The sequence below is a fragment of the Apodemus sylvaticus genome, chromosome 5 (genome assembly GCF_947179515.1).
Source record: "Apodemus sylvaticus chromosome 5, mApoSyl1.1, whole genome shotgun sequence".
NCBI lineage: Eukaryota > Metazoa > Chordata > Mammalia > Rodentia > Muridae > Apodemus > Apodemus sylvaticus.
The window spans coordinates 2,280,136-2,295,176 of record NC_067476.1 but is presented as its reverse complement, the minus strand read 5'-3'; the positions used below and the strand labels follow the sequence as shown (position 1 = coordinate 2,295,176).

Below are 15,041 nucleotides of genomic sequence, written 5' to 3'. Positions count from 1 at the left end.
TCCCCATTCTTCTGCAAAATAACCTCCCATTACTTTGATGAAACATTCTGCATCCTACCCATCCATTTTCCTTTACTAAATAAGTAAATGACATATTATATTAAAATGAGACTTTCTTTGGATCACCAGCTGCCAGATAATGACATAGAGACCTTTTATATTTATTATAAGTTTTGGTACTATAGCTGGGTAGGTTCTCAGGTATTTGAACTGGACAATACTGGCTTGTCCTATGTGCCATTACCTGGCCCATTACCTCTCAATCTCTAGCTCCAGCACCTGCTTCTTGATCCAAGTTTGGCTGGTGACTTCCTCCCATGGACTCTTTTCCTAAATTCTGTTTCTGCTGGAAGTCCCACCTATTCTTTCCTCCTTTGCTATAGGATACCAGACTTTTATTAAATCAATCAGAAAGTGAGAGAGGGTGTGTTTGCAATATATGATGTAGTCATATGAATATCAATACCAAAGTCTGGTCTGCACTCAACTCTCTGACACATAGAAATCAACATTTGAAATAATACAAAGACAGTCTTTACATAGTGCACAAAAAAGATGACCCCAACATCATATGATCAGACTCACAGAATTAGGAGAAATTATTCAAAAGCCAGTGTTGTACCTATGGGATATTGATGGGTACTTCTATGAACCAAAGCACAATGACAGTATGTTTCTCTTTCAGAAAGAGAAAATGGCACCCAAAAGAAATGGTATCTAGATTTCATCCAAATTAGTCCTTTAGCATTTTCTTCCAACAAAAATTATGTATGCTAAATTAATAATACACTTACTCTTTTCCATTTCTCATGGGATGTTCTCAAACACTCCTTCAATCCTACTGGACCCTGGTGCACGGCTTAGCTGGTCATAGTCACAGTACAATACTAAACAAAGTTTGTTAATCATGATGTTCAGGAACTTTCCTCATTAACCTTGTCTCCTTATATTCCGCAAGAGGAAACTCAATGGCAGAGTTTTGAGACTAAACTGGCTAATGAAAGGCTTCTGGAACTCCTGAACTAAAAATGGCCTCTTCCAAGATATACATATCTTAAAGTAGACAGTGTTGTCAGAGAAATCATCATTCTTATTGTTACCTTTGTCAAAGTATGCAAATAATTCTTAGGATGGTTTTCTTCCCTGTTCTCTTCCTCTCATAAGGGAGAAACTTCCTCAGCTATTTTTCTAACTGCTTTCAGTAGGATTTACAGTACTATGGATATCTTCCTTTTTATGTGCTACAGATGATATCCTACTCATGACAAGCTTCAAGGATACATATCATTACCAAATGCTTGTCTGATGCTATGGATCATTACTATTGGCTAAGTTTTATCATGGCCCCTTAGATAAATTCTCATCGGACTCACTGCCAAATCACAGAGCGTCTTTAAGGGCAGTTAGGGTGATCTCTTGAGAGGGCATAATGACGACCAGCAGTTAGAAAGACTCCCTGGTAGGCAAACAGATAGAGAGAGGGGGCCATAAATAAATGTAATAAAGGTTCCAAATTTCCAAGATGGCCAGCTTCTTCCTCATCTTCTTGACTTGAGACAAAAGCCGCATAGCCTTTGTCTTCAACCCATAAGCTCCTGTTGATGGACTCACTCAACAGTTCAGAACACATTACACATTTTGAAAAACAATCATCCTATGTTTCTTCAAACCAATCAACCTCCAAAGTAAGGGAGGAAAACATTTCACTGGCCTTAATAACCCCAACCCTCAAGAAAAGACTTCATTTTTGTCTATTCAAATCATTTACTCCTCTGCTTTGCCGAGGGTCTTTTTCTCTTTCTTCTGTCTGTCTAGTTCCTCATTCCTAAATAAATACATTCCTTTAGCTACCAATTCTGCTTGCAGTGCATATGGTTTCTGTTGTTACCTGGGTGTTCAGTTAACAAGGGGGTGGATTTGTGGTAGTTACATTTGTTAACTTGACAAGTCTCAGACTGAGTACAAAGTAGGCGACCTGTCAGTCAGGATTCATCATTCTGCTTCTGCACACTGGATGCAATGTGGCCCTATGTTCCTGTTACCATGTTTTCATTGCCATGATGGACTGTACTTTTTTAGCAAACCAAATAAATCCTTCTTCTCATACATGGTTTTCTTCAGGTATTTTGTTGTAGGAACAGGACAAATAGCTAATATAAGTGTGCCAATAAAAATGTTCTGGTGTCATACATTTCTTTAAGCTTCCAATGGCTAAAGAATTGAAGCAGTAACCTCTGCATTGCCATATTTGCTAAGGTTTAGTTTACTGTGGGTCAATCTCTAGTTGTTGGCTGGTCTTGAGCTCTACAGACTCCTCTCTTGTATGGAAAGTCCCCTTCATTCTCTCCAACCTAAAATGTCTTACATCCAACTATTTACCCACACAGACTTGGGTCTCAGCTTTTAAAACAGTTTGGGGCTCAGAATGGGAGGTGAGCAAAAGTTACACCCGGATGCATTCTTAACGGGCCCTGGCGGCCTGCTGTTTTCCTCTCCGTAACGGGATCTTTTGAGACAGGAGGCATCCCTGGGCTTCTTGCTCCGGGGAAACTTTCTATCTGGAGTTGAGAAGTATATGGGTAGTAGGAAACTGGCAGCCCAGTACGCAAACCCGCCGCCGGAAGTTCCGGACCTCGGAGCAGGAAAAGCTTCTTGGCGCATGCGCCCTGTTACTGGCGGGGCGGAAACTGGACGCTCGAGCCGGGCGCACTCTTTGGCGGCGGGTGTGTTTACTGTGGGGAAGAAGTTTAGCAGCGGTCGAGAACAAGGAGGGAGGCCGGGAGGAGGATGCGGCTTGGCCGGGGGGAGCCCGCTGCAGGAGCTCGCCGCCACCTCAGCCTCGGCCCCCAGGGCCGCCGAGGGCCCGCCCGCCGCCCCGCGTGTCCCGGTAGGTGTTCCTGCCGCCGGCCGGTCCTGGGTCGGCTCCCTCTCTTTGGTGCTCCGGCCCACGCCCTCCGGCCCTGCTACCGCTCTCCCTCCGGCCTTTCGGCTTCCTCTGGTCGTCCCTGCCCCTTCCGGAGTCCGCTGCTTCGGTCTCAGATCCCCCTTTGCTCGCGTTGAATCTAGGTTCGCACATTTATTCCTTTTCCTGTCTTCCCGAAGCAAAAAGAAGCGCACCCCTTTATAGTCTTCATCAGTCCCCGCAAGCATGGGTTCTGAAAACTGTCGTCCTTGCTAGCTCATCTTAGGGCGATTTAAGCTCCCCGGACCAGGAGTGCCCGTCTCCAACCACATTCTTGCCCCTAACAGCTCATATTTACCAGGACATGACAAGCCAGCCTTGTGATTAATAGTCTAATTCTTGAATATCGAAAATTTGTCTTCCCTTTTTAGCCTTTGCTGCCATATTTCCCTCTAATTCTCTGTCTTAAGTATGTGTATTTGTGTTGGCCAAAAGGAAATGGGTGATAGAATTTTCGCCCTCCAAGAAATTGACACTCCCTATAGAAATAAAAGTCACTCCTTCTGTTTCCATAACTTAATACAATGCCTAAGTTGTCTGCCGATTTTCCCCAAGTGTCTGACACTTAGTGTATATCTGAATAATGCTGGGCTTAGTTTGTCTCATTAGGAGACTTTCCTTATTTTCTTCTACAGTTGAAACCCACTGTTTATTGGGATGGAAACAGAAGTAGTAAAAGGCTTATAACTGGGAAAATTACTCCCCCCCCCCCCCCCCCCCGCCCCTTGATAAGAGTGGCAGAATATTTCAAATTATTCCATCATTCCTAAGAGAAATGTTGCTTCATGGTTAGGAGCTCAGAGAGTGTAGTTGAATTGCCAAACATTCTACCCAGCAAGCCCTGTTCTGGCTTTGAGAAAATCATTTAACTTTTATAGCCTTCAGTAGGCTTATAACTATAAAGGAGATGGTGACAATATACCTTGGTAGTAGTGCTTGAGCAAGTTAATGCAGTTAAAGTACCTATCAGTGCCTGGAATGTGGTAAGTGCTTCTGAAATGTTACCCTTTTATAACCTGACTTGATTTAAGTGTTAGTAAGTTGATTCTAAGAGAGGAAAGTAAGAATTGAGAGGTACTGTGTTGTTTTTACATAATGTCCATTTTTGGTGTATATAAGGTTTGTACTGCATTATTATGCATATATATATATTTTTTTCAAGTACATCTTTTAGCTTTGTGTTCCCAATTTTTGTATAGTAAAATAGATGAGTTCCTGTTTCAGATATCTGTTTGGAACTTGTAAAACTTTATCATTGATTTTGGAATAAATGAAATGAAGTACATAGATTTTTCACAGTGGAAAAATTACATAACAATATTAGTACTATAGGTGAAATATTCAGAACTGGGTTGGTAGTCTACACATGACTTTTATATTGAATTACAGGAGGCAAAGACTTGCCTTCATCTAGAATACTGGCAATTCTTTTCTTTGCACCTCTTACATTCATTTATATTCCTAAGCCTTATATTCCAAGTACCAGGACCTGATAATAATTTGGGCAAGAAATGATGAAACTTTAGAATAGCAAGAACAGAGTTGAAGTAGCTTTCATGAATACCTGAGAGGCAAAATTGATAGGACTTAGTAATGACTCAATTTGGGAGCTCAGAGAGAGGAAAAGGCTGGTACCTGAAGTATGTCTAAAGAGGCAAGTGTCTATCCTTAGTATGGATGGGTATTACAGGTACACAGTGTCTACAGAGGCCAGGAGATGACATTGGCTCTTCTGAAATTGGAATGACAGATGATTGTGAGCCATCATGTCCGTGCTGGAAACTGAAACCAGGTCCTCTGGCAAGAGCTCCAAAATGCCCCTATCCACTGAGCAATCTCTACAGACCCCAGGAAACAGTGTTGAATGTAGCTAAGAAATCAGTTAAAAAACTACAAAATGCACATTGGTTTTAGTGACATGCAGACAGTTATGAGTTCCTTAGTCCACCTACAAACCATTTGATGATTAAATTCAGTTTTAATTGTCAAAGCTACCACTATCAGCATAGAGGGATTAAAAATTTATAGCATGAATCATATTTTTCTTCTTGACCTCTGGCCCATATATGTATGTACATGTACACATATGTTTTGTTTGGTGACATTTGGATACATATCTGTAACCTCTCCTTTTTTTTTTTTTAAAGACTCAGTATCAGATACTGTGTTCTAGACTTAACTATATGTAAATAACAAGGGCCAGGTAGATGAATAATTGTTACTCTGGTATGAATAGTGCCATCAAAGCAGTTTAAGTTGACTTGGAAAAAGAGTGACATTGGGCTAGAGTGTTTAATAGCAAGTTGAACTTGGTTGGGTAGTATAGTAGTTGGGACATATAAGGTCATACTCCAGGTGTTTTTGACAGCATGTGTGGGCAAGGAATTTTAATGTTGTAGCCTTGGTTCAGCAGGGTCCCAGCCAAAGAAAACAATGATTTGAAAGAAAAGATGTGTAAGATGTACTTTATATCATTTTGAGGCATCATGTTTAGGCATCATATTGATGAGACTTTATAGGTATAGATAATCTTACAGCACACTCCATGAATATACTGGCTTTTATAATCTTTCTGCTCCATTTCTTACAATGTTCTTGAGCCTTTGGTGTAGGAAGTCTTTCATAGATGTATCCCTTTATAATGGTCTCTGTTGCAAAGAAAAGCCTTCTAGATGAGAGGCGAGGACTATACTTAGATTGTTCCAAGTGTCTTTTCTTTTAGTATATATTTTTAATTTATGAATATGTTTATCCTGTATATGCCAGGTATATGAAGGTGCTAGTAAAAGCTAGAAAAAGGTGTTGGATCCCCTGGAATTGGAGTTACAGACAATTGTGAGCTGTTCAATATGGTTGCTAGGAGCCAAACTCAGGTACTCTGGGAGGGCAATGTGCAATATTAATCACTGAGCCATCTCTCTGCCCCATTAATGATTTATTACTTTTATGTTTATGTATATATGTATGTATGTGTATGCTTTTGTGAGCTTATTTTCACCATATATGCATAAGAGTCTGTGGAAGCTACAAGAGGGTGTAACTCCCCTGGAAGTGGAGTTACAGAGGATTGTGACCTACCATGTGGGTTCTTGAAGCAAAACCTTGGCTTCTTCAAATATAGCAGTCTATTTCTCTATTTCTCTAGCCCCCAAATTGCTATAATTTCTTCCTTAAATTATCAAGCTACCTAGGCATGATACTTTGTTTGGAAGTATAGTTATTATTGATTAAGTTTCTTTAGCAGATCAATCTTTTCCCCTGGTCTTGTAAGACTCCGGGAGTCTTAACTTACTAGTGAGACCCCCTGAGTGGACCATGCAGAGATGGGAATCAATGAAAAAAGCAAGAGGATTTGTATTCAATCCAGCATGAGAGTCTTTTTACAGTCCTCAGGGCAGCTGCCATTAGACACTATGTGATTGGCAGAACAGTGTTACTTTTAAACTAATTGGTGGTTAGGGGATGAGGTAGGTGGTCAAAGGTTTCTGGAATAACTCTGGGTCTCCCTTAGCCGCAGGGACCTCCCTGTGGTCTGAGAAAAGTAATTTAGCCTCTCCCTTATGGGGAGACCTTATCAAAGTTACTGAGTTAACCTTTTCAGTCTATCTGATGGAACTACATGGTAGATTCTGACAAAAATCACACCATGCAAAAACAGATCTCGGGAAATTTATGAAAAGGGAGGGGGAAAGAGAAGACAAGATGGGAGGTGGAAAAACATGGCCTTTTATTAGGCTGTATTGCATGCACAAGAGAGCATGCAATGGGGTGATAGTTTATCACCTCTGGGCAACTAATGAGGACATGTTTTAATGTCAGCTGATTCCTTGAAAGCTGGCTAGGAAGATGCCTGGTTGCAGACATTTTCATGGGGTCCCTTTTGGCTGTGGAGGTCTGTGGAGGTGCCTGATTGCTAACACTGTCTCTTATGTGAATTTGGAAGATTCTTTCTCAAGGAATTGGTTCATTACATTCATTACATTTTGATTTTGACTATCCAATACTGGATATAGAATTGATTATGTTACCCATTTCACTTCCATGGAGTCTTTTATGATCTTTCCCAGCAATTTGTGTCTTTTTTTTTTCTTTTTTTTCCCTGATTACCAGTTGGGCTGCAAGCTTATCAGTTTCATGCTTCTTTCTAAGGAATCCTTTCTTGGTTTTGCTGTTCTTTCTTTATTGCTTTCTTATTTCAATTTTGTTGATTTCTTTTATTAACTTTGGGTTTACAGTGGTTTTTGTTGGTTTGGTTTGTTTTTTGTTTTTTTGTTTGTTTGTTTTTCCTGTTTACTAAGACAGAAATATAAGTGAGATTTTAAATCCTCACTGATGTTCTGATAATTAGTTGTCTTTTGGTATCTATGGGACATCAATTCTAAGGTCCCTATGGATACTAACATGGAAAGATACCCAAGTACTTTATAAAATGGGGAGGTATTTTTCACATAATCAGTGCATATCTTCTCACATAGTTTAGACCAATTTATTATGACCCATATTACCTAATTATTATTATATAGAGAGTATTATATTGCCTATAACGTAACTCCTTTGTTGTTACTATACTATATAGTCTTGTTTACAGACTAAGGGCAAGGGAAAAGAAATGTAATGTTCATTATATATGCAGGTCATTTCTATAGAAGTATTTTATTTAGTCTACACTTGATTAATTGACTCCACAAATACATAACAGAGGCTAATGAAATATTCATTCATTATTCCTAATTTTCCTTAGAGGGTTGTTTTGGTACATCCCACAGATTTTAATAAATTGTCTTTTAATTTTTGTCTACTTTAGTGTATTTAACAGTGTGCTGTTTAACATCCAAGTAATTTGGGGTTTTATAGCCCAATTCTAGTTTAATTCCACTATGGTTTGAGAGCATCATTATATGATTTTCGCATTTATAATATACATAAGGAGCATGAATTCTGGTTCCTATATATTCTGCCACAATTGCTTTATGCCATATCTTATTTTTTAGCTATCTTGGCCATAAAATGGTATTGCATTGTAAATAGGTTATTTTCTCAAAATAAACATGATTTCTTTCCTTGTGGAACATGGTCATGGAACATGGAACAGACACCTGTATATTTTCACAAAATCTGTAAGATGGTCCCAGTTCGTCAGATGGAAAATATAAAACAAATTTAAGTATTGTATGAGAGAAACAGGATTCTCATGAAAATTGTAGCTTTCTAGTATAGTTATTAGCTTTTGGAAAATAATGTATTTCTGAGTCATTTGCTACATACACGTAGAACAGCTTTCCAACCTTTGAAATCTGGTCAGGTTTCTTAGTACTCAATTTTTTTTTTTTTTTGAGTTAATCTGCAACATTGTCTATAGCTTTAATTACACATATTGTAATATACTTTTCCTTGACCTACTACTCACACTGTGATTGTCTCCTTTGTTGTTCTGTGAGACTTTGCTACATATTAAGAAGGGAAATACTGTCTACACCAGTTTTCTTAGCTATCAGAACTTGAAATTAACAAATATTGAGAAAGCAAACTGACTATGGGCTCATAACATGCCTATTTAAGATTTATTTATTTTTGTTTGTTTAAAACGAAAGTTTCACTGAAGGAAGTGCATCTAATTTTTCTTTTTCATTATTGAGTTATGGAATTAAAGTCACCAAATTAAATGTTGTTTATTGTATATATTTTTATTGTGAATATTGTAGTTCTGCTCTTATTAATATAATATTTTAACATATGAGAGTTTTATATATTCATATAGTGTATTTTGCTCCTATTCACCCTCACTTCTCTCAGCCAGTTTTCTGCTTAAAAAAGTTTCTTTGAGGGAGACCAGGAGCTTCATTAATCCATTTAGAGATGGCATATTCAGAGAACAGTTTGATAGTGTGTCATTTAGAAAGTAATAGTGAAAGGTTCTTTCAATTAGGGTTATCATTGCATGGTGAGGAAACGCCATGATGAAAGCAAGTTGGGGACAAAAGGGTTGATTTGGCTTGCATATCACAGTCCATTGAAAGAGAGGAAGCCAGGATCTCAATCTGGGAAGGCAGAAGCATGCAGGAGCCCTTGTAAGAGGCCATGAATGAGTACTCCTTAATCATTTGCTTTTCTTGGCTTGCTCAACTGCTATTTTACAAAATCTAGAACCAAGGGATGGTCCCACCCACAATGCTGTACAGGATTGTCTGCTTACAGCCTGGTCTTCTGAAGGCATTTTTCATAATTGAGGGTCCTTCCTTTTAGATGACTACAGCTTCCAGCACTTAGGTTCACCTGTAGGGCCTATGAGCTTTGCTACCATGAATTCTTGACCGTATTTAAACTACTAGGCATGCATTTTCTCTTATATAGCTCTCCTTAAGTTGAATCAGAAAATAGTTGCTTACCCTTATTAATGACCATGCAGATGGTTATTGTAGCTCTTGTGCTTCACAGATAGGTAAAGTGTTGATGACCTTTCTCTTCCAACAGTGTACATAGCACCCTATGTACTATGAAAATTGGCTATCAGAAAGGATGCCTCCCAGTCATTATTCACTTGAGTTCTTCATATCCTTTGATCAAAGTGTACACTGTCTTCACAGTGGGGTCTGATGGGCAACCAGGAGCAATGGTAATAGCTTGTCTTATTTGTATTTTTCTCTTTTTTTTTGAGAGAGCCTAAACTCTTAATGAATGAGAGTTACATTAGAATTCTCCCACATCAATCAGTAATCAAGAATGCTTTATAGACTTGGTTACCTACAACCCAATAAAGGCATTTTTTTTTTTTTCAATCGAGGTACCTCTTTCCAAATGTCAAGTTGACAAAAAACCTAACCAGGACAAACAGTGAGTATTAAGAACAATAGCAAATTCTTTGCTGCCATGAGTGACAACAGTGGTGTATTTGATGCTGATGCCTTTATCTTCTACTTTGAGTTCCGACAAGAGTATATTGCTGCAGTTTGTGATATTCTTGAACTACCAGGATAGGAATAAATGGAAACTGTGGTTATTAGTTAGACATCTCTAGAAGAACAGAACCTATAGAATAAATCTATATATATTAAACTTAATTTGAGTGGCTTACAAGTTGTGCTCTGGCTAGTCCAACTGTGGTCATTTCCTGACAGAAAGGCCAGGAATCTGATAGCTCTTCAGTCTACAAGGCTGGATGTCTCAGCTTGTCTCTAGTCTACATTGGAATCCCGAAGAAGGTGGCTCTTAAGTCCAGTGAAGAAATGAATTTACCCGGGGTAAGTGAGGTCAAGCAGGCAAAAAGTAAATCTTCCTTTTTACATGTTTTATGTAAGCTGCCAGCAGAATATGTGACTCAGATTTAAGGTAAGTTTTCTGACCTCATATGATTCTGATTTAGGGTGGGTCTCCCATCTCAAGTGATTCAATGAAGAATAATTTCTTACCCTTGTGTTCAGCTGGTTGGGTTTTAGTTGATGCCAGAATAGTTAACTTGACAATGGAAATGAGCCATCATAAATGGAGAAAGGTATGTGAATTGAAGTACTGGCTAATTCTTCTTAGAGCATGCTTACTGATTCTGTTTCATAAATCTGTGTGCCATGATAAAAAAAAAATTCTGCAATCTTTGCTTTATAACAGAGCAGCTATTGCCTTAGGTCTGTTGAACAGTTAAATTAAATCTAGAACAGTTGCAGAATTGGATTTCTAGTTTCATAATTTAAACTGAAATAGGCATGTTTGGCTAGGGCTTACCATTTTGAACAGTTTGAAAGCTCTAGTGACATTATACTTAAAATTTCCAAGTAATTATTTCATCATTTGGTAAGGCCTTTATTTTGAAGCAAATTCTTTGACAACTGTTGAGTTTGCAGCAGAGTACTAATTAATGAAATTGATACCTTAACACAGGTGCTGTTCTGCTTTTGAAGTCTTTCTATGCTCTACTTTTCAGCTCAAAAAAGGTGATGAGCTTGACGAGAGTTTATTTGTAGGTTATAATAATGGAACAAAATAGTGAATTGTTAAAAGTATTACATGCAGATTTCAAGTTTGGTAAGGAAGATAATTTTAAGGAAAGACTGGTGACAGAGCAAGGATGTTTTGGTAGCAAGGTATTAAAGGATTAAGTCTGTGTTATGAAAAGGTAAAGCAAGATTTATTTTCAGAGTTAGTAAATCTATCAAACAAGTTTACTTGAGAACAAATGGTAACATAAAATAGGTTATTCAGGAAGGTCAGGGGATTTGTTGCTAGTAGGTAATAGGTTGAAAGTTCACAGGTGTGGAGTAATCTTAACTGAGGTTAGGAAAGATTATAAGTGGGACAAGAGAGAAAAGAGTTGGTGTTACAAAGAAGGCTGGAAAAGTGGTCTTGAAGCAACTGGAAGGAGTTGAAGGAACTTGGCTGCCCATGCTTCTTTCTAGATCCACAGGTTTAAGAAAGTTGAATAAGTTTGGGGACTTTATCTAACTCAACTCTCATCTTTGTTTCAGTTGCTGGTCCATTTAAAAAGGTAATACATATGTGTTCAGGATGTGCTAAAGACATGAATAAAAAAATCAAGTGACTTGGAGTTCTAGAACAAGAAGCATTTCTTAGATTTGTTTAAAAATGGGCAAAGCAAATGTTAGGTCAATATGTAGTTTCAAGTATTAACCTCTTGCAATGAAACATTTGTTCCAAAGGGTTATTAGTACAGGAAATAATAGCACAAGTACTTACAAAAAGTAGTGCATTGCAGTTTCTTGACTTTTTTTTTTTTAAAGGAACAATTTTATTTCTATTTTTTAACATGAGCATATATCTGTGTGGTTGTATCTGTGAGTACAGTACTGTTGGAAGCCAGAAGAGGTTATGGAATGCCTACAGTTAAGTTACCCAGCATGGGTGCTTGGATACTGATCTCTGCTTCCTCCTGTCCTCTGCAAAGGCATTATTTACTTGTAACTGCTGAGCCATCTTGACCAAGCCAGCTCAATCAGTCAGCAAGTTCTCCAGCTCAGGAACTAGGATTAAAAAGAAAGAGATAATTAGACAAAACTGTAGCAAGCCTCAGTCACTTCTTGGACTGAAGGCAGGTTTATTTTTTCCAATCTACTTTTAAATCAATTTAATTACATGCACATATGTAATTAGTACATTGACGAATCAAGCAAGACAATAGTCAAGGAATAAGCAAGACAATAAACAACAAAGCCCCATGATCACTCAGGTGATCGCTGTTTCGAAGATGATGAAGATGTCTGTGCCTACTTCTTTGTCCTCGCCTAAAGTCATATATGACTGAAGCCTGATTCTTTGTTCCACCCTAAAGTCAGACTCCTGCTTGGATTTATTTCTTTGTCATGCCCTGATGTCAATTCCTGCCAAACATCCCATTTCCTTCTCCTTGGTCTATGTCAAGTTCCCTGGTCAATGCCAGAAGACTCCTTGGCCAATGTCAGACTCCTGCCAGTTGGCAGAGTACCCCAATAAGGCTCTCTACTACTCCCCCTTTTTATTTTATAAACAAGGCTGAGCCTGTCTTAGGTTGTTCTGACAAGAATGTCTTTCTTAACTGTCTTTAAGACACGTGTAGCTTATTTGTGTTTATTTGAAAAACATGGCCTTATTAGTGTTTATTAATAAACAAACATGGCCTCTCCACACATGTCTCTGTCTTAGGTTGGTTAGACTCTGTCCAGAATCTTATCCATCTTTAGCTTGTCAGCCTGTTAAATGAATGACTCTCTGGGGGTTTGTTTTTAGTTTCAAGTCATGTACTTTGGCTGCCAGCATGCTGATGTCGTTAAAGGCAAGCTTTAACAAGATGGGCAGTAATAAAAGTATTCTCAGGACAAGAAGGGCTAGCATGGTCAATCATATATGTCATTTTTGAAGCTTGACCAAGATAGAAACACTGACTTTAGGCCATGGACAATTTTACCAGTAATATCAGCAGCATCAAAGTTCAGTGGAACAGCATTCTTTAAATTTATAATTTCAGTATGTAAAGCCAAAACACCTAGAGAAGTGTTGGAATTATGTCAAATACCCTGTAAGTGTCTTTGAACTTTTTCTCAACTATAGTGACTGTCATTGTAAACTTTAGAAGTAACATAAATCTATTGGTATCTAGCATGACACTCGAGATGTTTTTTTACTTTTAAACTCTGAACCTCTTCTCTAATAATTGGAATAGTATCATAAAGAACGTCAATCTGTAGTTCTAAATGCCTCTTTAAATCCTCTTGAATCCTTAAAACATTAGTAACATTTTTTGTTAAATGATTAACAAAGGTAGCTGTCTTAACCCCTTGTGTCAAAGCAATTGTAGAGGCAGTGGTGTTAGCTATTAATGTAATTAAAGCTGTTATACCAGCAATAATCAAGCCCACTACCCTGTTGCTTCTACTTAAAGCCTGACTCACTTTTTCCAGTACCAAGGTCCTGTAATATTCACAGGCAGTAAAACAAAAGCTGGTTGATAGACCACCATAACAGACATGTCAGGTTTCAACATACTAACACAATTACAAAGTGTATAATCAGCACAACTTACATTAAATATTGTAGAAGAAACTAAAGTAATTTTAACATGACCAATTAATAAAAGATTGGGAGCTTTGACACATGTACTAACACTTGTTTGATATCTAGATTTTGTCCCAAATTTGTCTATAGCCAATATAACTTTATAGAGAGCTGTAGCTAACTTTCAGATATGTTGTTGGAAATGGCCTGTTTCTGATTGCCAAAAGCCTATGGACATCTCCTTTTGCCCAATGTATGACTGATTACCTGTCTAATCAGTAATTTGTATTCTCTTGGAAACATTAAACCACATGGGGGCGTTGATTAAAACATTTTTTTTCTAACTAATAACTTTGTTAAATACCTGTTCTATATTTTTTTGTGGGTCCAGATCTACAAGGTTGTAGTTCATGAGAATCAGGGACAAATCCCTTATTTAGGCATGCCTATCTCTATGATTTGAGTTATAGTTTGTGAGACCTTTTTCTTCCAAGTTTGAGGAAATACTGAAATACACCCATCATTTGTACTGTTCTTCACAAAGCAAACAGGGATCCCATGACTAATGAATTGAAAGGCACAGTCTTATAAATTTATTCCCCTGTCCAGGGAGATCTAAGAAGTTGAGTATTATTACTGGTCACAAGAATCTCTGGTCTGGACCACACTGCTGGATGTATCAGTGGCAGGTCAGGAACAGAGGCCCAGAGAACTTCACTGTGTGCAGGAATTGTCATCATCATCAGTAGGGGAGTGAGCAGGAGTGTGGGGTTGTTCCATTTGCCCCACCAGCCTTTCTGGCAACCACCTTCTTGTGAATAAACACAAACGTGGCCTCGTCCCCATATGAGTACAGGGTCGGGTCCAAGCCATTGGCCTGTCATAGGACCCTTCAATTTCATTGAAGCATACGTAGAGGAAGTGTGAGGATGCCAAAAATGCTGAGCTGCTGAACGTCCATGAGCATCCAAATTTAAAAAATTTAGAATAAAAGAACATGACTTAAGTAGTTTCGTGGTGTATGGGGGTAGGTGGAGCTGTCTCTTTAGCCCCTCTTGATAGATTTAAGAGATATCAGACAGTGTTCTTCATTTGTTTGGCAGGAAGATACTGCAAAATCAGTGCAGAATTTCCAATAGATGTTGCTCTCATCTCTACTGGCTAGTTTACTCTCTTGTTCTTGTAACAATAAGGTTTTCGGTGAATTATAGGAGATGAATATTAGGGAATGATCTATAAATAAATCAAGTATTTTTTTCCTATGTTTATTGCTTCAAGTTCCTGCACTGACTTCCCTTAAATATAAATCATGATCTGAATACATAAGCCAAAGAAATCCTTTCCCCTCCTAAGTTTCTATTTATTTATTTATTTATTTATTTATTTATTTTTATTTACATTGCAAATGATTTCCCCTTTTCTGGGTCCCCACTCCCCGCAAGTCCCATAAGCCCTCTTCCGTCCCCCTATTCTTCCATCCACCCCTTCCCACTTCCCTGTTCTGGGATTCCCCTGTACTCTTGCACTGAGTCTTTCCAGAACCAGGGGCCACTCCTCCATTCTTTTTGGACATCATTTAATTTGTGGATTATGCCCTGGGTAT

The 15,041-nt window shown here is 38.3% G+C and overlaps 1 protein-coding gene across 5 annotated transcripts in view; it reads left to right on the top strand.

Annotated features, from left to right (window-relative positions):
- Positions 1-2,681: 2,681 nt before the first annotated feature.
- Positions 2,682-15,041, top strand: part of Spopl (speckle type BTB/POZ protein like) — a 67,913-nt gene continuing 55,553 nt past the window's right edge. Inside the window, exons 1-3 of one of the 5 annotated variants that reach the window (XM_052181754.1) lie at positions 2,682-2,887; positions 9,744-9,793; positions 10,078-10,200. The gene's annotated coding sequence lies outside the window, so the exon portion shown is untranslated. Of the gene's footprint in view, positions 2,888-5,728; positions 5,836-9,743; positions 9,794-10,077; positions 10,201-15,041 lie in introns of all 5 variants that reach the window. The other 4 variants (XM_052181752.1, XM_052181755.1, XM_052181751.1 and 1 more) reach the window with 4 other exon arrangements.